The following is a 22,551-nucleotide window of genomic DNA, read 5'->3' as shown; positions in this document are numbered from 1 at the left end:
GGTCTTGCCATTCTTACCTCCTGGTAATGTGGGTGGACATTTCTGCCTGCAGATGAATAAGGGGATCCACAGTTGCAGGGCCTGGGGTTTCTGTTGGTGTTCCTTCCTGTGGCAGAGACTCCTTTCTTGTAGCTGTAGCAGATGTAGAAGAGCCAGATCCTGTTGGACCACAGGAAGGGGTAGATAGTGTTGGAAAAGCCGTGCAAATTTAGGTGTAAATGTCCTGTAGCACCCCAGTCAGGGAGGCCCTATTGGAGTTGAGAACCTCCATCCGATATTTGAGCTCCCTCTGCAAATGCCTTATCTCATGGTGCTAGCTGAGTACCTGACCCATAATGTCTTGGGACTTTTGATAGGCTCCCAAGACATGGTTGATAGTCTGGGTGATGGTGATCCCAGTGTGCTCATTATGCTTATGCTGACACACATTATCCCTCCGATGACCCCGAACCCCACTGCCATGTGCCCTTGGCCCCGGGTGAATTAGAATTGGTGGTGGTCTCACCATCACCCACCCAGGACTGGCGGGCACACGATTGGTGTCACAGTGGTAGGAACACAGGAAGTGGAGTCTTTTGCTTGCTGAGGTGTTACAGCTGGGGTGAGAGGTGTTATTGTGGGTGCAGTAAGTGTCACTGGAGCAGTCTGCCCAGACAGACCAGATGTACCAGTCTCTTCATTGTCCTCCAGATTACCAGGTGTGCTGTCCTCACTGACAGCTTGACTCTGGGCTGGAGAGGAGGTCTCTTCAGTAACAGATTCCTTGTCTGGTGCTCCGCCAGTTGGACCTATTTAGAAATTTAGAACATTTTTATTGATAAAAGTGTGTATTGTACAATCAAATCTTTTGAGACAAACAATGTCGATACCTAGAAGACAAAATAGGTAGAGATTATTATGATAAGAGCTTTCAGTGGTATAGCATATTTTACCCTAACCATTAGCAATTGCAAACAGTACAATTTTAAATAAGCAGACAGTAGGATGTCCTGAAACGTTCATGAAGTGATTAGAAAGTATACCTAACTAGGCTTGGGCGAAAATTCCGTTCCGCTCGCGGAAATTGCGATAATTTGACATTTTCGCGTTCCGCGGAGAGCGCGAAAATGTCAAAATTTCCGCAATCCGCATCTTACCGGAAATGTTTTTCTTGCTCGTGCTGTAAAAAAATACATTCTCAAGTGCGTGCGATTGCCTTACCTGAATCCCCGCATTCGCCGACAAGTTTTCCCGATCCGGTCGCGATCTCCACAAGATGTTGGATTGTTGGTAGCCATTTGCATTGTCTCACGACAGTTCGCGCCCGCATTAACATCATTTGTCGCGCGATCACGTCATTCGTCGCGTGATCATGTCTTTCTTCTCGCGATCATGCACCGCGAGAGTATGAGATGATTGAGATCTCGAACACGTCATTCTCCACCGCGAGCGAGAGCGTGAGGACGCGGGCAGGTCATATCGAATGCGAGCGGGCGGGACAAGTGAAAACAAGATGGCCGCACCCGTGAGCAACCGCATGGGTAAGTTGGCGAGCCGCGATCCCGCAGAAAATACCGCGAATGGGCGGGAAATAAACGTCCGCGTCTTCGCGATGTTTCCGGGTGTTTGCAGAGATTTTTTAACATTTTCGCGATAGTTTGCAAAAGTGAATTTCGCAAATTCCGCCCACCCCTATACCTAACATCTCGCAACCATTCAGTCCAACACAGTGGAGAGGTGAAAGGTGTAATTGAAAATGCCAAGGCCCAGCTGAGTTCAAAACAGACATTTCCACAATGTGGATGGGTGTTTGGCATTAGTAATCATTGGAACATTGTAGAGTCATCTTTTGCAAGTACCACTTATATTCAGCATAACATTTAACGTACCTTACAATTTTAGTGTCAACACAGTTTGATTTGTGAAACTCATTACATCAATTCAATTGTTTGAGACGAACAGGACAACAGTCAGAAAACAACATAAACCATTTTCAGAAGAGAGCATTGAACAGGATTGGATTAATCACTACATGACATCTTACAATTGATTGAAATATGTTTGATAAGAGAGAATGAGCAATATGACACAGCAATATTCTTTTGAGATACAGAAACAGGGCTTCATGGTAGTTGTAGTCATTTCAAAGACAACTTGGCAACACCTGCAAAATGGTTACAGGAACATACCTGTGGAAAATATGCAGTGGAAATGGGCGAGACACTTACAATTTGACACACATATGGGTAATAGGGTATTTGGTGTGGTAACACTTACAGGCACCATACCATCATGTGACATGAAATGGAGAGTGACACCTGGAATCTTAGATGCAACACAATACTTTCACGCAAACAATCTAAATGATCTGAAAGTGTTAGTTTGAGGTTTCTATGTTAAGAAGCAAAGCACAGCACACATTGGCCACATTTGATTTCAAAGCAAACAGTACATTGAGGGTTAGTGAGAGAATGTAAAGTGTAACTTACCAGACTCCACTCCTCCATCCTGTCAAGTCTTCAGGATGTCGTATGTACAAGACCTTCTACTCCCAGGACATGCGTTGCAAGCGGGGCCTGGGAGAACTACCACCAGTCCCCTGGGGCCTCTATGCAATGCTTGGTGACCAGGGAATGCACCTTCCCCCGCAGGTCATTCCACCTCTTTCTAATTTAGTTCTGTGTGCACAAGCTTTCACTCTGTCAATCACTTTGTCCAACATTTGCCTTTTCTGCGATAGGTGTGTATTTTGAACTTGTACTACAAACAGTTGTGGCTCTACTCTTATGATTTCATCCACCATGACTGCCAACACGCCCTGAGTAAAATGGAAATGTTTATGGCCTGGCATTGTGCAACAAAATAATAACAAATTAACAAATGGACCACAAGGCGAAAATGAAAAAAATTAAGGGACAAGTAACAGGTAAAAGAAACAAAAAAGACCTGACTTAACTGGGCAAAGCTTTGCCTGCAAGTGTTGTGGGGCAGTGGAATAGCAAAGGATCATGGTCTGAAATTAATTGTGTTTTATAATGTTGCATGCAGATGTTTCCATTTGGCAAATGGACATCAGGTGTGTTCTACTGCCATCTATCAAATGGCCACAGTGGTGGTGCATTGTTGAGCACGTACAGGGACGGACTCACTCCGTCTGTGAACCGCCACTAGTAGACCGTCAGCACAACTGTGAAATTTTAAATCTGCTTGGTTGGAACCCGCTGCTCTGACAGCGACAGGGTAGTAATCACCAGCATTGGAGTCTGCCCCATCAGCAGCGGTGTGCAGCAACCGCTGCAGGGAACACTTGCCGACGCGGATGACAAGGCAGCCTGCATTCATCTCAATACAGCGGGCAAAAGACCGTTGACTCAGCGAAGTATATGGGACCGCCGCCGCAGTCGGACAGCTGTAGGACCACCAAGATCTAAATCAGGCCATAACTCTTTTGCTTATCATGCAGAAATGTTTCAGCTATAGAAATGCCACCCACATACCATCCAACATACATTTGCTGAATGTCAGAGTAATATGATTGAAGTTGGTAATTATCAGTGCTCTTGCTCATATGCTTTAGTAATGGAACTGAAAGGATGACTGAGATATGATCTAAATTCAAAGAACTTTTTAATATAATGAAAACAAAGATACAAAGTAGAAGCTTATATATTTATCGTATCAAGAAGCTTTATCTAATTATTTACTGAACTATTGAATAAATTAATGGATGCATGTAATGATTTCTTTGTGATTGCTTAGTATGAAACCCATTGTCTCAAAGATGTTGATTCCTTTTTTTCTTAATGAATGAAGATATATGACTTGCATGAGTTAGTTGGTTCTAGGATTTTGATGATTAACAAAAGATATTAAGCTTTGAGGGGCTTGACTGCTATTGACAAGCTGTCCTTTTTTGTGTTTGTGTGATGATTGTAGAGATTGTTGGTTTAGTTTGGTGGTTATTTTATAATAGAAAAAATTTAGGAATTCTTCCCTTTTTCTTTCAGTAGAGAGGCAGGGTATTGTGTTGAGGCAAAGTTGGCAGGATCTCGATTGTCAAGCCCCTGGGGATATGCCTTTCATACCCTGTCATACATAGCAGAATGTAGATTAAAGAGAGACTTTGGGCACTCCAGCTGGAGAAGCTACAATGTATGTATTTCCCTCCCGAAAGTGTTTTTGCCGCAACCATTTCTGCAAATTATACCTGAACAAATGTATGTGAGCTACAACGCACCAATGTGTATGACTAAGTTACATAATAATGCACAGTTTTTGTTTGAAATTCGTTAATTGGCTCTACAACCAGCTCTAAGCCTATACCACCTCAAACAACCTTTGGTTATCACTTTGTCATTCAAGTGCAGTTTCAAAATATTTCGCCTTAAAGCAAAACCTCAGCTCTCTGGCCTGAATAATTTCCCAACTTCAGAATGCCATAGTAAATGAGAAGAATGATTGCCCTCAGCTACACCATTCTCATCGGTGTCTATTCATATCCCTTCACACTCCCTTGGGGTGCTAATGGAACTTTGATGACAAGCTGTAAAACAAATATTTGCAGAAGCTTAGACTGCCCTTATTATTTTTCAGATATTGAATGAATCCCAGTTGGTCAGTACATATTTAAAATCTTGGCAACTAAGCCAATTAGCACACAAGTAGATTAATTGTTCGTCTGTTGTGAAAATCCAGTCAATTGGTAAAAACATGTTTTATTAGGAATACAGAATACGGTTATTGATATGCTTAAAATATGTTATAAGAAAACAAACTTGGTACTGTGTGAAAAGCATTAAACAATTTACTAACTTTTTGCAAATCATTCTGTATCAGGAAATAATGCATAGTTCATGAAAATCTGAATCCTGGTATATTCACTTGAAAAAATAGTTAAATGTATATTAAATGTAAATCATCTAGAAGGAACATACATTTTTAGTGTTTTAAGGCTCAACAGCAGTTGTTCCCAGGTCCCTTTCTCTATTTTTCTTGTTCTCTCATTATTTTCTTTATGAGCATTACTTGTAGGTAGCAACTATTCCTAAAGTTATTGCAATATAAATTTACATGCGTGCTTTTAAGTCTTTGTGTGTGTCCAAGACTAAAGGTTTATTCTGATGACTTTTTCTAGTTCTTTATACAGAATTCATTTTACATTTTTCTTCCATCTATAAGAAGACAGTGATTCTTTGGAAACATTCCCCACATTCTAATTTCCTAATACCTATTTTACAACTGACTGAGGATAAGTGAAATTACAAAGCTTTTTCCTCCAGGGCGAGGTGAGGTTTTAGAAAAACAATTGCAATTTCTTTTTAAAGGTAGTAAGGATGGAAAAAATAGTACTCAATAGAGATGGCTCATGTGGTGGAGAGTTTGGGGAATGTATGAATTAACCTGACCCTACTACAGTGGTGTCCTCTTTTGGGGGGGGTGGAGGAGGGATGAGGTACAGCGAAAAGGGGATTCCTGAAGGAGCAAGGCGACTAACCCCAGTGCTCGTGAGGGAATGGTGATATGTTTATTAAAGGAGCAGCCTGGGGTTTCTGCTGGGCCTCGCTCCTCGGACCAGATAGACAATTTATTGAAACATGGGGTCATTCCACCATGCAGATGGGGGGTGTCCAGGGGAAGCATTAGGTTGCTGTTTATTTTCTGTAAATGGGTAAACAATTCAGAAGTGATAGCTATAATATAGATGTAGAACTGATTCTGTGATAAAAACTAATAAAAATCTGTTTACAAAAAGAGGGGGGAAAATGGTATTAAATATATGTTTGAGTGAAAGAAACTCTGCAACAAACACTTTTAGTGGGACAAAATTCTCTATCATATTTTTTAAAATTATTTCTTTTTGCCTGAAAACACTTTTGAAAAAACATTGTCTATGGAAGATTCTCCCAAAAAATTAAAGTTGTGGATTTTACACTCCACAAATTTTCCCTATTAAACAAATTGAGACGATTGCTATATATACCTGTGCCTCATTATATGGCGAGGTTAAAAAATATGCAGCAAGCACAGAGAATATTTGAATGTCAAGCGAGACTTCCTCATTTCGGTTTACTTTATAGAAATGACATGAGCGCTCATTTGGAAGGAAAGGTTTCTAGATGGTCCTTTGACTAGGAGCAGGAAAGCTCAGTGGGCAGGTCTCACATTTTAGGGTAAGGATAGCTCAGGCCTTCATTCTTTTTTGGTCAGTGCAATGATTACCATTTAGTAGGGATCTATCTATCTATCTATCTATCTATCTATCTATCTATCTATCTATCTATCTATCTATCTATCTATCTATCTATCTATCTATCTATCTATCTATCTATCTATCTATCTATCTATCTATCTATCTATCTATCTATCTATCTATCTATCTATCTATCTATCTATCTATCTATCTATCTATCTATCTATCTATCTATCTATCGTGTCACCCCATCCTCTACGCCAGCCTGTGAGACTTTACACTTTACTCTTGAATTCTCCCCCTTAAACACTTTTTTTGGTATGTTAGTCTATCGACCACCTGGCGCCCTCAGCAATTTTATCACCAATATAACAGACACAGTTGCCGACTTAGTGTTGTCTTCAGCAAATTTTACTCTGCTAGGAGACCTGAACCTGCATTTGGATGTCCCACTTGACGCAGATGCCAATAGCCTTCGATCTAATCTGCAGGCTATGGACCTGCTACAGAAAGGCTTTCAACCGACGCATATCAGGGGCAATCTTCTAGATCACATTTACAGTAATCTAGAGAGCCTAACCGTGGAGACACCTATACCACTACCCTGGACCGATCACTTTTTGGTACCTTTTTCTTGGTCTACCGGCAGCTTTTCTATGTCACACTCCCACAATAAGCGCTGGGGAAGAAAATGGGCTTCACTTCCACTTGCTAAATGGAAACTAGCTCTCATTGATCAGCCAGCCCCGGAGGTGACTAACCCCGACACAGCCACTGTCAATTTTGACAATTGGATCTCCAGCACCCTCGATCTAGTCCTTCCAAAGGAATCTTTGCATCTAATAAATAGACCCAAAGTTGCTCCCTGGTACTCGCCTGCTCTCAGGTCTAGGAAACAACTCTGTCGCAAACTAGAGAGAGCCTGGAGACAAGAATATTCTCAATCTAAAAAAGTGGAGTACCGAGCTGCTATAAAGCTCTACAAAAGTGAAATTAAATCTGCCCAAGCTCAGTTTTATGAATCAAAAATTCGTTTAGCTGCCAATTCTCCTAAGGAAATTTTTAAAATTGCTAAATCCTTAATCACTCCCCCTCCCCTGAGCGTCAGTCACTTGACGGCGCAAAAACCCGTTGCAATAACTTAGCAATTTTCTTCTCCCAGAAGATTTCAACTATCTATTCCTCTTTCTCCATAGCTGGTGGGAACTTGGAGCCTACCACCACAATGGACCCCGACACGATGACTTCTTGCCTGTTGGACAAATTCCCCCTTCTAGACTCCTCCTCATTGGATGGAATAATCCCTAAAGTCACCTCGGGTTCCCCTAACGACCCAGCACCTCCTCAGACTCTTATCAAAGTAATCGACGTCATCCATCCTGCCATCCTGGATGTCCTCAATGCTTCCATTGCTTCGAATTCTGTCCCAGTCCAATGGAAGTGTGCGATGGTTAGGGCACTTCTGAAAAAACCCACCTTAGATCAGAACAATTTGGCCAACTTTCGCCCTATCTCCCTACTTCCTTGGATGAGCAAACTTCTTGAGAGACACATTAATAACATCTTAGTGGACTATTTAGAATCTAATAGCCTACTATGTGTCTCTCAGACGGGTTTCCGCCCTCAGCATGGAACTGAAACTGCCCTTATAGCAGTAACAGAAGAGACTAGAGCGGTGCTGGACCAGGGAGGAAAAGCAGCCATCATACTACTCGACCTCAGTGCTGCGTTCGACACTGTCAACTATGCCATCCTATTACATCGTTTGAAAGGCATGGGTGTGTCGGGCGCGCCCCTGGAATGGCTGACTTCCTTCCTGGATGAGCGTTTTTTTCAGGTGTTCGAGGGTGAGACGATCTCAGCCAAGCAACCACTCAGTTGTGGGGTTCCGCAGGGTTCGTCCCTGAGCCCCACTCTTTTTAATGTTTATATGCAACCTCTAGCAAATATAGTTCAGCCCTTTGGTGTGCGTATCGTCACCTACGCAGACGACACCCAACTGGTGGTCTCTTTGGACCACTCGGAGGGGTCATCTAACACCCTGGGTCTGTGTCTAGAGGCTGTTGCTGAGTGGATGCATGCGTCTTGTCTTAAACTTAACGGGGAGAAGACGGAGATCATGTTATTAGGTAATTCCTTACCGAACACTTTGGCCTCTATTTGGCCTACGTGCCTTGGCACTCCTCCCCTCCCTAAGCCCCAGATAAAGAGCCTTGGAATCTGGCTTGACAGGGCGCTTGATTTCTCGGTCCAAGCCACCAAGACTGCCTCAACTTGTGCTGGGCTAATGAAAATGCTCCGCAAGGTTCTTCCTTTGCTCCCTTTCCAGGCGAGGAGAGTCATGGTTCAGGCCCTGATTCTCTCTCGCCTGGATTACGGGAACGCCTTATATTTGGGCGCCCCTGTAGCGGTGACCAAAAGGCTCCAAGTCACCCAAAACTGTGCCGCCCGGCTATTGTTTAATATTCCTCGTTGGCAGTCAGCTAAGAAAGCCCTTAAGGAGCTTCATTGGCTCCCAATGACTGCCAGAGCTCAGTTTAAGGCGATGTGCATAGTGCACAAATCTTTTCATCGAACAGGCCCTGCCATCTTGTTCCCCTTTGTAGTGCCTTACGTCCCTTCCAGAGCCCTTCGTTCCGGCTCACTGCACTTAGTAACTCCAACAAAGGTTATCAAAGCCCGTTGGGGCGGTCGCTCCTTTTCACACTCTGCTGCCAAACTATGGAATTCCCTTCCTGTGAGTATTAGACAGATCAACAATAGGATGGCATTCAGGAAAGTCCTAAAAACCCATTTGTTTGCGAAAGCGTGCTAATGTACCTTGGAGCTCGTCATAGTAATTGCTGAAGCGCGAAGAGGCCTCCGGGTAGTTACGCGCTATATAAATATAATTTTTCATTTCATTTCATTTCATTATCTATCTATCTATCTATCTATCTATCTATCTATCTATCTATCTATCTATCTATCTATCTATCTATCTATCTATCTATCTATCTATCTATCTATCTATCTATCTATCTATCTATCTATCTGTCTGTCTGTCTGTCTGTCTGTCTGTCTGTCTGTCTGTCTGTCTGTCTGTCTGTCTGTCTGTCTGTCTGTCTGTCTGTCTATCTATCTATCTATCTGTCTGTCTGTCTGTCTGTCTATCTTTCTATCTATCTATCTATCTATCTATCTATCTATCTATCTATCTATCTATCTATCTATCTATCTATCTATCCTAAAAAAAAGATTGCCCATCAACTGAGGTATCAGCAGCCACCAGGTCTGTAAACACTGAATAATTAATGACTCTAGAGTTGATGGGGTAATAAATTCACAAAATGTCCCTCTGTGAATTAGAAAGAAAATGTTGTTGGGGAGTTGAAAGTGTTCTAGGGGTCCACTGCCAAGTGATAGACAAACATTGTTACAAGAGAAAACGCAGTCCTGTGTCCTTTAAAGAACATGGCCAGAACTAAAAAAAAGTTTATTCAAATGCGACCCCAGACATGGTGGTCTGCTCACCTCAGCATACCATCTTCCCTGTGATGGCAGACAATCAGAGTAAGTCACAATTTGTCACCTACCTCATTATTTCATGAGGTAGGTCAGATTTTGATTCACTCCCAATATGAACTTTGTGAACCAACCTATTAGTACATAGATCTGTTATGCAAAATGTAGTATTCTACACCAGGCCCCCCATTTATGTAAGGATATTTTTGCAAATATTCTATATAAAGTTTTTCTTGGGCCAAAATTCAGTAAATATCTCCTAAGACTTTAACCGCCTGTCACCGTGGCAAAGCGGTGACAGTTCTGTGGCTGCTGTATAACTTTTAGGCCACCGCTGTGCACCGGCTTCGTGGGGGAACTGCCGCTCCCTGGCGACAGTGCAGCAGACAAGGGTATACAATATGCAAGGCAGGACCGGGGTGGTCCAGTTAGCAGATTACGAGTATCCACACCGCCAGCCTTTTCATTGCGGTGAGTCCACCTTGAAAAGGCTGGTGGTGGCTGAACAAAGGGGACCTACAGAGCATGTCCTTGCTGACATGGAGAGGCATTCAGAGGGGCAAAACACGTCCCCCCTGTTTAAAGGCACCCCAAGCTCCAGCACGGCATGGACTTATTAGTCCATGCCGTGCTAGAGCTGCTTTTGCTTTCACATTGTGGTGCCGTTTTCAGGGCACCGCCGTGGGAACGGCAAAAGAAAAGCCCACCAGATATGAGTTTAACTCATAATCTGGCAGGTGGGCCATGCACGGCTTTGGCGGTGCTATGCCGGTGCAAAGCCTACCCAGCAGCGCCAAAGTCGTAATCAGGCCCTAAACAAGTTAAACAGAGCATGACATCACAGACTTTACTTATTTTAACCATTATCATTTTTTTATTTTTAGGCCAGTGAATTCTTCACTGTTGCCCATTGTAGAAGATCCTGGATGAAGACTTGCTCAGGTGGTATTATTCAAGACTAAGGGGCTCATCACGATTGTGGAAGGCAAGCCACCGACAGCCGGTCCGTGGCGGGCCTTCTCCCATCATACTGCTGTTTTCCCCTGTCATATTATGGCGGCGGGGGAATCATTGAGTATGCGTGGCTGTCAGATCTGAAACATAGCCCAACATTGCGGCGGTGCCTTGCAAGCACCACCGTAGGGATTATGATATCCCTTTCCTCCATTCTTTTTGTAGGGGAGAAATGCAGCAAAAAAAATGGCGGAAATGGATTTGGGGGCCTGTAGTGGGCCCCCCTTAATCCCTGGGACTGGGTCAAGGGCACTGGGGGGCACCATATCCCTGCACCACGTAGTGCAGGGATATGCAAGTGCATTTATTTTTGCATTGCGGCCGGGGCTGTTGAATGCATCCCCACCACAATGCAAAATATAGGTGATGCGACCGCCATGGTGGCGGTCGCTTCGTAATTTGGATTGTGAGGAGGCCGCCTCATGGGCTGGCGGTCCTAAATCCAAAATGATGGCAGACGGAGGGAAGTCATCTTCTCAATGGTCCCTCAAAGAAATGCATTGGCCAATGGCAATTCCTGTAATGGCCATCAATCATAATGAGTCTCAATTTTTGACCTTCCTCAGGAATACTGATGAGGTAGGTAGGATGGAGACCCACTATGATTCAAAATGTTGTGAATCAACCAATTAGTACATATGTCGTCTTGCAAAAATGAAAACTGGTTGTAATTTGTGACTAGTGTTTTGTGACCAGTGTTTCATACATCTGGCCCTTTGTTATTAGCAAAAGGGACAGCATGATATCTGACACCTTTACTTAAAGACAAAACAAATTCTTAGCAATGCATAGACTGAAATACATTTGCTTGTAAATGAAGTGAAACATGATGAACATATTTAAAAATATTTCTATGTAATTATTATATCTTGCCAAGTCAATAAAGTCATACACACTAATGAAAATATTTTGACCTCAAATCTTTGAGCATTGAGGATAACCAAGAAGTCCCTCATCACTCATTGAATAACCAAATAAAGTATATACATGTGAAACAGTTAACTGTTACAGTTATCAGATGGACCCACACTGGCAGGACACCATGGGGTTTATTCATAAAGGTAAATATAGTCATGTATATTTATCAGTGTATAATGACTGCATCACCTAGGTGTAACTCTACTCTTTTTTGCTGCCCACCATATTTGATTGTAGAATTACACATGGCTGTAGAATTAAATGTCTCCATATCCTCAAATCAAGGTACTTTAAAGACATAGGATTTATCAGTGCTAAGTTACTACTAGTAACTTTGCACACTTATATGGAGATCTCCCCTTTGGATTATATTGGGAAATTATTATTCTTTAAAAATAACTTGTAAACATATTTTTATGTTGAATGTGAAGTGAGTTTAAATATCATTTAATCAAGAACTAGTAAAATAAAATATTAACGCAACTTAAGAAATTACTTTACAGAGTCTTAAGTGTGAAACCGTTCAAATTACATATTTTTTATATTTACAGAAGCTAGTAAGTGCCTTCCTAAAGTGTTATGCAAAGTTTTAGGAAAATGTGTACCTTTACGCTTCATTGGTTTAATTACTCCATATAATTGTTTTAAATAAAAATAAAAATATAACTGATCTTATAAAGAACATGATTATCAGAAAGATACTTTTGTATTACAATGTAAGTAATTTTTTGGTTAAAATGTTATGTATGACATCATCATAATGTCACATCTTACATGTTTATATTTAAATCCCAGTCAATATATCATTTTTAGATAGTATGAATGGTATATCAGCATTGTAATTATTCACTCTGAGTCTCTACGAGTCAGTCATAACTCCAATATAGTAATTGTACCATTCGCTCCACGATCCAGCAACTTCAATGGATCCTGGCCACAACAACTGTCTCATTATGCCCACTCTCTGGAAACTGTATAGTGATAGGATGGGGCAAGGGAAGAATTAAATTCCAAAGGACAAATCTGACTACTATGTAAATGTTCTGTGAAGAGATTTTGCTGCACTCAGAGAATACAGCTTTCATACTAGAGACTGAAAGATCTCAAATAACTAGCCCAATGTAATCTTGCAAAGTCCTCGAAATGATTGTCTACATGGAAAATCAGGGACTCAGCACACTCTCTGTAAAAGGTGGACAGCTTCCTGTGCAGTTAATATTACTGTCCATGAGAAGTACCAGCTAAAGCTGAGACCTTCCCAAACAAACATCTATCAGTGTATTGCTGCTGTCATATGCAATCATTCAAAACATTGTCACAGCATATTCAACATCCTGCACACCATGTTGGCAGTTAATGTCATGTGGTTGTAATTTCATTGGTGTGTTGACATACAACGCTGCATTCTCCTGTTGCATGTGTCTCCCTCTGTCAGGACAGTTACATAGCTCACATTTCATGTTTGTCACCAAAAACTGCACCCAGTTAATCTGCCTGTGCCAGTTGCTTCTCTTTCCCTATCATGGCTCTCTGCACCTATTATGTAATTTGTGGAAGCCTGCATTGAATCCTGTTACCCTGCCCTTACATCTATTTCCATCCTAACACACTCATCCTAAATTCCAGCATGTGATCTGTCATCAGTAATAAATGTCGGTTTTACACAGGAGCCATTTCTAATGGAACAGCTTCCAATGCTCTTCGCCCATTTGATAAGCTGACAAGGTGGCATAAAAACTGACATTGTAAGTCAGTGCCTGGCCTGAATGAAGGTCTGATGTGTGCCTAAGAATATGGTCAGTTTGTGATTGGTAACTGGTTAGAGATACATTTTGCAGGAGGGACTTCTTTTAATTGTCTAACCTCCCCTTTGTTTTTTGGAGAAGAACAGCAGAGATTTTTCTCAAAAATAGTCATTCATTGAAACACACCATTCATTAATCAGTCTTTGATAAATTAAGTGTTTGTTGTTCTCTTTCTGTAACACACTAGAATTGCTGTGTTCTTGACTAAATACATTGCAAGGGTGGGAAAAGATGTGCAAAGCTAAACAAAGATGAAAATCTCCAACTTCATGAATGTTTTTTTAATTGAGTGATTTGGGGATTGTGAAGTTTGAAAAGTCTCAAATAACAAAGGGCAGAAGTGGTAAGTAATGTTTTCTCACTATTGTGAAGTGGTTCCCTTTCAATATAATGGGAAATTAGTCCAACAGCTTCTAAGTGCTACTGAAAGCAGCATGTGGACAGCTGCTCCTTGACAGCAGTCCCCTGTCCACTGTTCAGAGTCCCCACGCATGGCACCATCCACTGTATGAAACCCAGCACACGTACATGCCTGACAACATCCCCCACATTTAGCAGAGCACCACACACTCTTTTAATAATCTTGCACAAGTACCCAGCTCACATATATTCCTAACCATGACACCTTCTTCTTGGTGCTGTAATTACACACAGATACAGCATGTATCATGACTTGTTGTTGGGACACTCTGGCAGGAATTTGATGACAAAACATTTGAGGTGGGTAGATTTAGAGTATTGGTGGAGTTGTAGATATTTTCCATGTAAAGCAGAAGCTCTACACATACATCTCGTTTTGGGGACATACCAGAGTTTGCACTGAAACCAGAATGGGGCTTCTAATTGTTATCAGGGTCCTAATATGTTTGCTAATATTTTAAATTGAATCATTTGATCACAATGTGGCATTGTAATAAGCTCCTGGAAATGCCTTGTTAAATAATTTGTCTAAAAAGGCACACAAGCATTTACTTCCTGTGCTCGTTCCACCTCGGATTGTTCTTACCAATAACATGAGGAGGTTACGCTGGGAAAAGGTAGCGTATTAATGATGTTGTAGCACGTATGACTTCCGTTCAAGTGGATGCTCCTGTTTTAGATGGTGTCAAAATTCCTATTTTAATGTTCGCGGATGACACACTCATCCTAGCAAAAACGCCAAGTGGATTGCAGTGTGCTTTGTCAATTTTTGACCAATTTTGTAATGAGTATGGCCTCGAAGTAAACATTACAAAAACGAAGCTGATGACTTTCAAACCCCATCGCAGTTGTAAGACAAAAATTACCTTAAATAGTCGTCCTTTGGAGGTGGTCAACAATTTTACTTATTTGGGAATGCATATATCCAATGCACAGGCTTGGCGGCACCATATTGAAATTGCAACAATTAAACACAGGCAATTGGCAGGTACAATCAGCTCAGAGCATAGAAAGTCATTCACTAAACCTGTGAAACCTGTTTTACAGGTTTACGAAGCTAAAGCTCTGGGTTCTGTACTTTATGGCGCTGAGCTGTGGGGGTTCGAAAAAATGCCGGCACTTCAACTTGCAGAAAATACATTTTTTAGGGCCATTACAGGCGTTCCCAAAAGCACTCCGTTGCTGCCCCTTATGTACGACTTGGGTAGAAGAGCCATTGTAGACATGGCACGGCTCCGCCCAAGTGGCCGCTAGGCAGCCTGGGAGCTGTAGTCTCCCCCTGTCACGGCGCGATAGCGTTGGGCGCCGACAGAGGGGACAAACAGCGTGGGCACCCCAGGAGCGGCAGAGCAGCAAACAGATCTCCAGAAGGACCTCCGGTGAGTAGTAGCGTCAAGAATTTCACCCCCGCTCCACCGAGGGAGCCTCCGCCTTTTGAGCGCCTCCGGGCGCGAAGACAAGCGGAAGTGGCCGCTAGGCAGCCTGGGAGCTGTAGTCTCCCCCTGTCACGGCGCGATAGCGTTGGGCGCCGACAGAGGGGACAAACAGCGTGGGCACCCCAGGAGCGGCAGAGCAGCAAACAGATCTCCAGAAGGACCTCCGGTGAGTAGTAGCGTCAAGAATTTCACCCCCGCTCCACCGAGGGAGCCTCCGCCTTTTGAGCGCCTCCGGGCGCGAAGACAAGCGGAAGTGGCCGCTAGGCAGCCTGGGAGCTGTAGTCTCCCCCTGTCACGGCGCGATAGCGTTGGGCGCCGACAGAGGGGACAAACAGCGTGGGCACCCCAGGAGCGGCAGAGCAGCAAACAGATCTCCAGAAGGACCTCCGGTGAGTAGTAGCGTCAAGAATTTCACCCCCGCTCCACCGAGGGAGCCTCCGCCTTTTGAGCGCCTCCGGGCGCGAAGACAAGCGGAAGTGGCCGCTAGGCAGCCTGGGAGCTGTAGTCTCCCCCTGTCACGGCGCGATAGCGTTGGGCGCCGACAGAGGGGACAAACAGCGTGGGCACCCCAGGAGCGGCAGAGCAGCAAACAGATCTCCAGAAGGACCTCCGGTGAGTAGTAGCGTCAAGAATTTCACCCCCCAAGGGGCTAAGAGCATTGAATGGCAGGACTAGTGGAGATAGAAAAGGTGTAAGTACATTTGATAATGGTAGGTACAATAGCAGAATTGACTATCTGTTATGTAGCCTAAAGCTATGGCCATTTATTTGTAACATGCATGTGGAGGGACGGCTGGAGAGCGACCATAATCCTTTGTGCCTGTTACATAAGTGGTGGACTCACACTGGCTTGCCTGTGGAACTTCCTGTGCTCGTTCCACCTCGGATTGTTCTTACCAATAACATGAGGAGGTTACGCTGGGAAAAGGTAGCAATCAACCAACAGGCTATTGCTAGTATGAATAGCCATGTTGACCAAGCCATATTAGACCTAGAGGATTGCAATATGTTGAGCAATGGCCTGGACCGGGTCGAAGGAATCCATAATTCCCTTTTTGATATCATCAAGGGATACTTCCTTAAGTCTGTCAAGGACAAAGGTGACAGGGTCCCCAAGCCACCCAAATGGTACAAAAATGAATGTAGGGAGAGTAGATCTGCACTGGGTAATGCTATAAAGGGAGGCCAAACAGCTTTAATCCAAGCCGCAAGGAAAAACTACAAAACTTGTATTGTGAAAGCTAAACAAGTTTGGGACGAGCAGCACTGGAGTGAGCTAAAGGCAGCTAGTGATAGCAAGGATTCTCGACAGTTCTGGCACATTGTCAGATGGGGAAAGTCAGGTGGTCCTGAATCCCCACAAAACAATGTCCCTGAAACTGAATGGGTTAAGTTTTTTAAAAACCAATATGCTGTCTTTAATGCTGCTGAACGGCACGAGACAATCTGTGTAGACCTCCCAAAAGAAAATCTCTTTTGTCTTACCGAAATCATGACGGCTTTGGACGCAGTTGCCTGTGGACGAGCCCCAGGTCCTGATGGTGTGCCAGCGGATTTATTTGCTAACGACAAAGAGCGCTGGTGCTCATACATTTACCATCTTATAAATGCCATTGCCTTGGGTGCACCAGTACCAAAATCCTGGAAGGGTGCAGTGATTATCCCCATTTTCAAGAAAGGAGACCGATCTTTGCCAGGCAATTACCGCCCTATAAGTCTCATAGATACCATCCAAAAGGTAGTGGGGCGAGTGATCGTCAACAGGCTCCTGGATTGGGCGGAAGAGACCAAGGCCCTTTCAACCTTCCAGGCTGGCTTTCGGCGTTCTACAAGTACGGTGGATCAGGTCTTTCGTTTCACCTTGATTCAATGGAGGACGGTGGTGCTCGGCAAAGGAAGCTTGTATGCGGCCTTTGTCGATCTAAGGGCCGCTTTTGATCTAGTCCCTCGACTAAAGCTATGGTCGGTTTTACAGAAGCAGGGCATCCCAAACGATTTGTTATCTATGATAATGAGACTCCATGAATCGAATTATGCAAGAATACAATGGGGTGGCTTAGGCTCAGTTACTTCAGATTTTCCTGTAGAGAGGGGCGTTAGACAGGGATGTTCGATGGCCCCAGTCCTCTTCACACTTTATATTAATGATGTTGTAGCACGTATGACTTCCGTTCAAGTGGATGCTCCTGTTTTAGATGGTGTCAAAATTCCTATTTTAATGTTCGCGGATGACACACTCATCCTAGCAAAAACGCCAAGTGGATTGCAGTGTGCTTTGTCAATTTTTGACCAATTTTGTAATGAGTATGGCCTCGAAGTAAACATTACAAAAACGAAGCTGATGACTTTCAAACCCCATCGCAGTTGTAAGACAAAAATTACCTTAAATAGTCGTCCTTTGGAGGTGGTCAACAATTTTACTTATTTGGGAATGCATATATCCAATGCACAGGCTTGGCGGCACCATATTGAAATTGCAACAATTAAACACAGGCAATTGGCAGGTACAATCAGCTCAGAGCATAGAAAGTCATTCACTAAACCTGTGAAACCTGTTTTACAGGTTTACGAAGCTAAAGCTCTGGGTTCTGTACTTTATGGCGCTGAGCTGTGGGTGTTCGAAAAAATGCCGGCACTTCAACTTGCAGAAAATACATTTTTTAGGGCCATTACAGGCGTTCCCAAAAGCACTCCGTTGCTGCCCCTTATGTACGACTTGGGTAGAAGAGCCATTGTAGACATGGCACGGCTCCGCCCAATATTATACTGGCGCAGGCTATGGACCACGCCTGCGCTTACCCACTACGCAGGGGGTTTTTTAGACATTATAAGAACAGACCTTCACCATAAAATAGGCTGGCTGAAAGCGCTTAGGGCATCTTTGTTCGAGCTTGGTCTGAGTACACTTTGGGAAGATCCTGCAGGAGCAACCTTCCCTTCTAAAAGTATGATTAAGATTATTTATTGGGAGAAGGTTGCCCAGCGGAATTGGTGTAGCTCAAGTGTTGGTAACTTGACTAGAGAGTTCCTAGAGGCCAAGATGTACCCCCATCTTGAGCCTTACTGGGATATCATAACCAAGACAAGAGATAGGAAGCTTCTATTCCAACTAAGAGCTGGAGCACTCCCACTTAGATCATTAACAGCAAAATGGGAAGCGGGAAACAGTGCAATTTGTCCTGCCTGTGGCACAAAAAACGAAACTATTGGTCACTTCTTGTTTTCTTGTGAAACCTATGCCGCTCCACGGCGTAAATGGCTTACTCCCATGTGTAAAAATTTAGGAACCACTAGAGGGACTGTTGCCCTACGCATTATATGCACTAGTACATTGTCTTGGATTTTAATCGCCACTGCAAAGTTTCTAGGATGGGCGTGGATGATTAGAATGAGACTGCTAGTCAATTGACTATTCTCTTGAATGGGGGAGATTGCTAGTTTTTTTTACTATTCTCCCCCTTGCTAATTTTTAGGATTTTATTGCATGTACTCTGTTTTAACAATTTTAATTATTTAAAATACCTTCTGTTTTAATCGTAGCATCCACTGTTTTATCACGGAATGTCTAATCCAGGGCTCCAGACATGTCAACCCGCATGTGATTTGAATAGTACTCCCGCCAAATGAATTAATGTCTCCCTTATGGTGTAATTTAACTAGATTTTCTCAAAGTATGTAGTATCGGAATGTATTGTATTTAATAGTATTTTTAATGTATTTAATGAATTGTTATTGTATGTTGTACTTTGCTTTTATGAATATCCTTCGAATAAAGCACACTTTGATTGATTGATTTACGACTGCTTTGTGTACTTAAGTTGGCATGCAAAGTGGATATGGGTTCTCCCCTCCATATGGTGTAATTGTGGTTCTTATCTTTTGAGAAATCGTGTTAAGCAGGACTTCTATATTTTCCTACTATGACATTTAAATATGATCTGATTTCTACCCGAGTGGGTCATTGCCTCTAGAATAGTGTTGTCCAATATTTGAATTATTTGCTTTTGTGCAGTTATGCAAACTTTTAGCAGAAGTATGTGAAATTACGCAAAACTGGCATTTGGCACTTATTTTAGCAAGAAATGTGTACCTTTGTCCATTTTGGATGTGAGGATGCATTTTGTGCAAAAAAATAGCACAAGAAGCAAAAGCAACACAACCAACAGTCGCTCACACTCTGTTGTTCGGATTGTTCCTCTGCGTTCATGATAGATTTTTATAGCAAATGACTCATTTGCAGTAAATATTTATCACTAAAACCACTTATTTAGACAATGTGGCATGACAATATAATTTTGGGAATCTTGCATAAAAAAGGTCATTATAATTTACCAAAAACAGAAGTAATGCAAATTTCACCCAGGCCTACTCTAGAAAATAGTTTCTTCTAAAATTTCTCAAAAGCTCCAGTATGATAACCAAGTCTGATTCTAAAGATCCTAAATTCCAAGAAATACTCCTCTACTGGAGATCATTCCCCTTCAAACTCTTTTGCATGCTCATTTACAAGCTAATGTTGTCTCCCACCTGTACATATACAGGAATACTATGACATAGCATCCCAGGTAGTGATTCACATTGTTGTTAGTCTGTGTTGTTTTTTTTATCTCCACTAAGGTGATCAACTGCTGGTCTGCTGATTGTAGGAGATACTTATATCAGCAGTGGCTACCACTAGAGGGTGAAATGTTGCAACCGTCTTGTTTTTCAATTTATGTGGATGGCAATTATAAACAGCAATTACCATCCACATAAGTTGTTTTTTTTAAATTTAAATAAGGGTTTTAAGCCCATGCTGGGTTCTGCTTAGGTGCCTGGCTGCCTTTTGAGTGGGACACATGCTCTAGTAAGCATGTGTCCCTCAGCATTTCCATTTTAAAAAACAACCTCTAGGCAGGCTAAGGGCTGACCTAGGGCCCGCCCTGGTCTGCAGTGTTCGGGGGTCTGAAGAGGACATCCATTCAGGACGCCACTAGCGTCATATTTACAAGAAGTCCCAAGCAAAGCCCTGTATTCCTGGGACTCCCTGTCAATCACTTTCACAGGCTGCAAGCAACACCCTTTCCCAACCCATCACTTGTGACGTGTTGGGAAATGGTGTTTGAAGCCTGTGAAAGATTGCAGGCATGTGATTCGAGGTCACAGAGACATGAGACTCTGTGACCTTGAGCAAAATGCATGATGTAAACAGATATACTGTGCATGCTTTTGGGCTTGTAGCCTATCTGTTTATAGCACATAGTCACATCGGAGGCCGAGAGGGCACGCTTGGCGCTCTCAAGCCTCCCATCCAGCCGCACACCCTATTGAAGGCCTCCATACGTGTTCCAGAGAAGGATTTTCCAGGTAAGTGGGACAGGGGGATGGAGCCCTTCCATCATTCCTGCCAGCCTGTGGTTCGTTTTTACTGTTTTTGAAACAATAAAAACTAATGGCAGACACAGCAGAGCACACATCCAGAGCTCATGTATTTAAAAGTGCTCCCTTTGTGTGCTTTTATCATGAGAGGCATTTTACCTCAGTGCATCAGTTTATATGACTATATTGAGAGGCATATATTAAAACTCCTAATAAATGCCTCTCAATATAGTGATATAAACTGATGTACTAAAGTGAAACACTCCTGCATGTTGAAAGCATACAAGAGGTGCTCGCAGTGCACTTTTAAATATGTGACTTCAGGAGGGGGCACATTCAAAAGTGCCCTAGTCTCTTATGGGCTTTAATAAATGCCTCTCAATACAGTGATATAAACTGATGTTCTTTGGTGATACGCTCCCAAATGTTAAAAGCATACAAGAGGCGCTCGCTCCTTTCAAATTCCACCAGCCACCACTGACAAATATATAGCTTAACTACTCTCACAATACAGAAACCAATAACTTATCAGATGAATGTACAACATTAGGTTTAATGCAATTAGTGAATTCCTCTACACATAACAAAAGTTACACGCTTGATATTTTTTGTTGGCCTGGGTGAAATGTAAATGATGCTGGTGTAATTCAAGTCATTTTGGGACGTCTACATTACGCTTATTATTTTTGCAAAAAAATTTACTATTGTAATTCCACATCTAGTAGACAATATTATATCCATATCACAGAGTTGATATTTGTGTTCATCGATATTTTTAACACACTGTTCATTTATCAGGGAATCTTCAAAAGTGCAGTATTTTGCATTCATCCGTTATTCATCTATGCCTTATGTTTTGGGCTATGCATTTGTTCCCGCTCAGATTACATCATCTGGAATGTGATCGTCAATCATTTTAATTTTAAATATACAATTTTTATAACTCTACAAATTAGTTGTTTGGTTTATGAAAACAGCCCTGTTGCATTATTGCATTATTGAGAAATGGCACATCTGTGCTTATACATTGCAAAATCCATATTCTCAATGGAGTATTTTGGTTGATTTGGACAAGCAATTTCCGTATATTGAATGAAACCAAGCATCTCATTGCATATTTAAGACCTTAACTAGGCCCAGCTAAGCTGGCATAATTAGCAAAAAAGCAGATTGATTATTCTACCACTGTGAAAATTCAATTATGTGATAAAATATGTATTAGTGCAATTAGTGATGCAAAATAATTGTTGACATAGAGATTTATTATGCTGTATGGAAAAAAACTACTATGCCAAGGTACAAAAATCTATTAAATTATTTGCTTAGGATGTTGCAACATATCATGTACACAAATCATACAGATCAGAAAAGAGCCAATAAAAAATGTCACAAAATACAACTGGACAAGTAAATGACTGAAATACCATAGTTTTTTTTCTCTAGCAAATAATAGCTGCAAAGAAGGGGCAGTTTTTTTTTGTTCTCCTCACTCCGCAATCAGGAGTTTGGATTTGTGAGTTTGATGGCGAGCTGGTTGGCCTCTCTACAATGGTCTTGTGGTTTTTGGATGAAGCATTGTGGGCGATCTCAGCACAGATGGACTTGTTACTCATCTTTAACACCTCCAGCTCCTTCACATTGTGTACCAGAAACTTTCAGACTCCTAAAGGTAACATGTGCTGGTCCATTTGTCGCTAAGGTAAGTAATGTTGGGCAGCAGGATCTGGCCCTCAAAACTCCTGCGCACTTGGTTATCAATTCCTCTTGGTTTGTGCCAGTAACGCTTCTCTTGACATAACAATCAGACTGGTGGCGAACGAACTTCTTGGTTCTTTTCTTAAGAATCTTCAGTTTGACAAGAGGATTTAGGGTAGCCATGATTGCGGCTCAAAAATGTCCACCTACTCCTCAGGGAGACCAAAGGGAG

At 42.4% G+C, this 22,551-nt stretch overlaps 1 pseudogene; it reads right to left on the bottom strand.

Annotated features, from left to right (window-relative positions):
* Positions 1-507: 507 nt before the first annotated feature.
* On the bottom strand, positions 508-22,502 carry LOC146789342 (large ribosomal subunit protein eL32 pseudogene; annotated as a pseudogene).
* Positions 22,503-22,551: the final 49 nt, after the last annotated feature.

The sequence above is a fragment of the Triturus cristatus genome, chromosome 10 (assembly GCF_964204655.1).
Source record: "Triturus cristatus chromosome 10, aTriCri1.1, whole genome shotgun sequence".
NCBI classification, from domain to species: domain Eukaryota; kingdom Metazoa; phylum Chordata; class Amphibia; order Caudata; family Salamandridae; genus Triturus; species Triturus cristatus.
The sequence above is the reverse complement of the archived record's forward strand: the minus strand, read 5'-3'. Positions and strand labels throughout refer to the sequence as shown.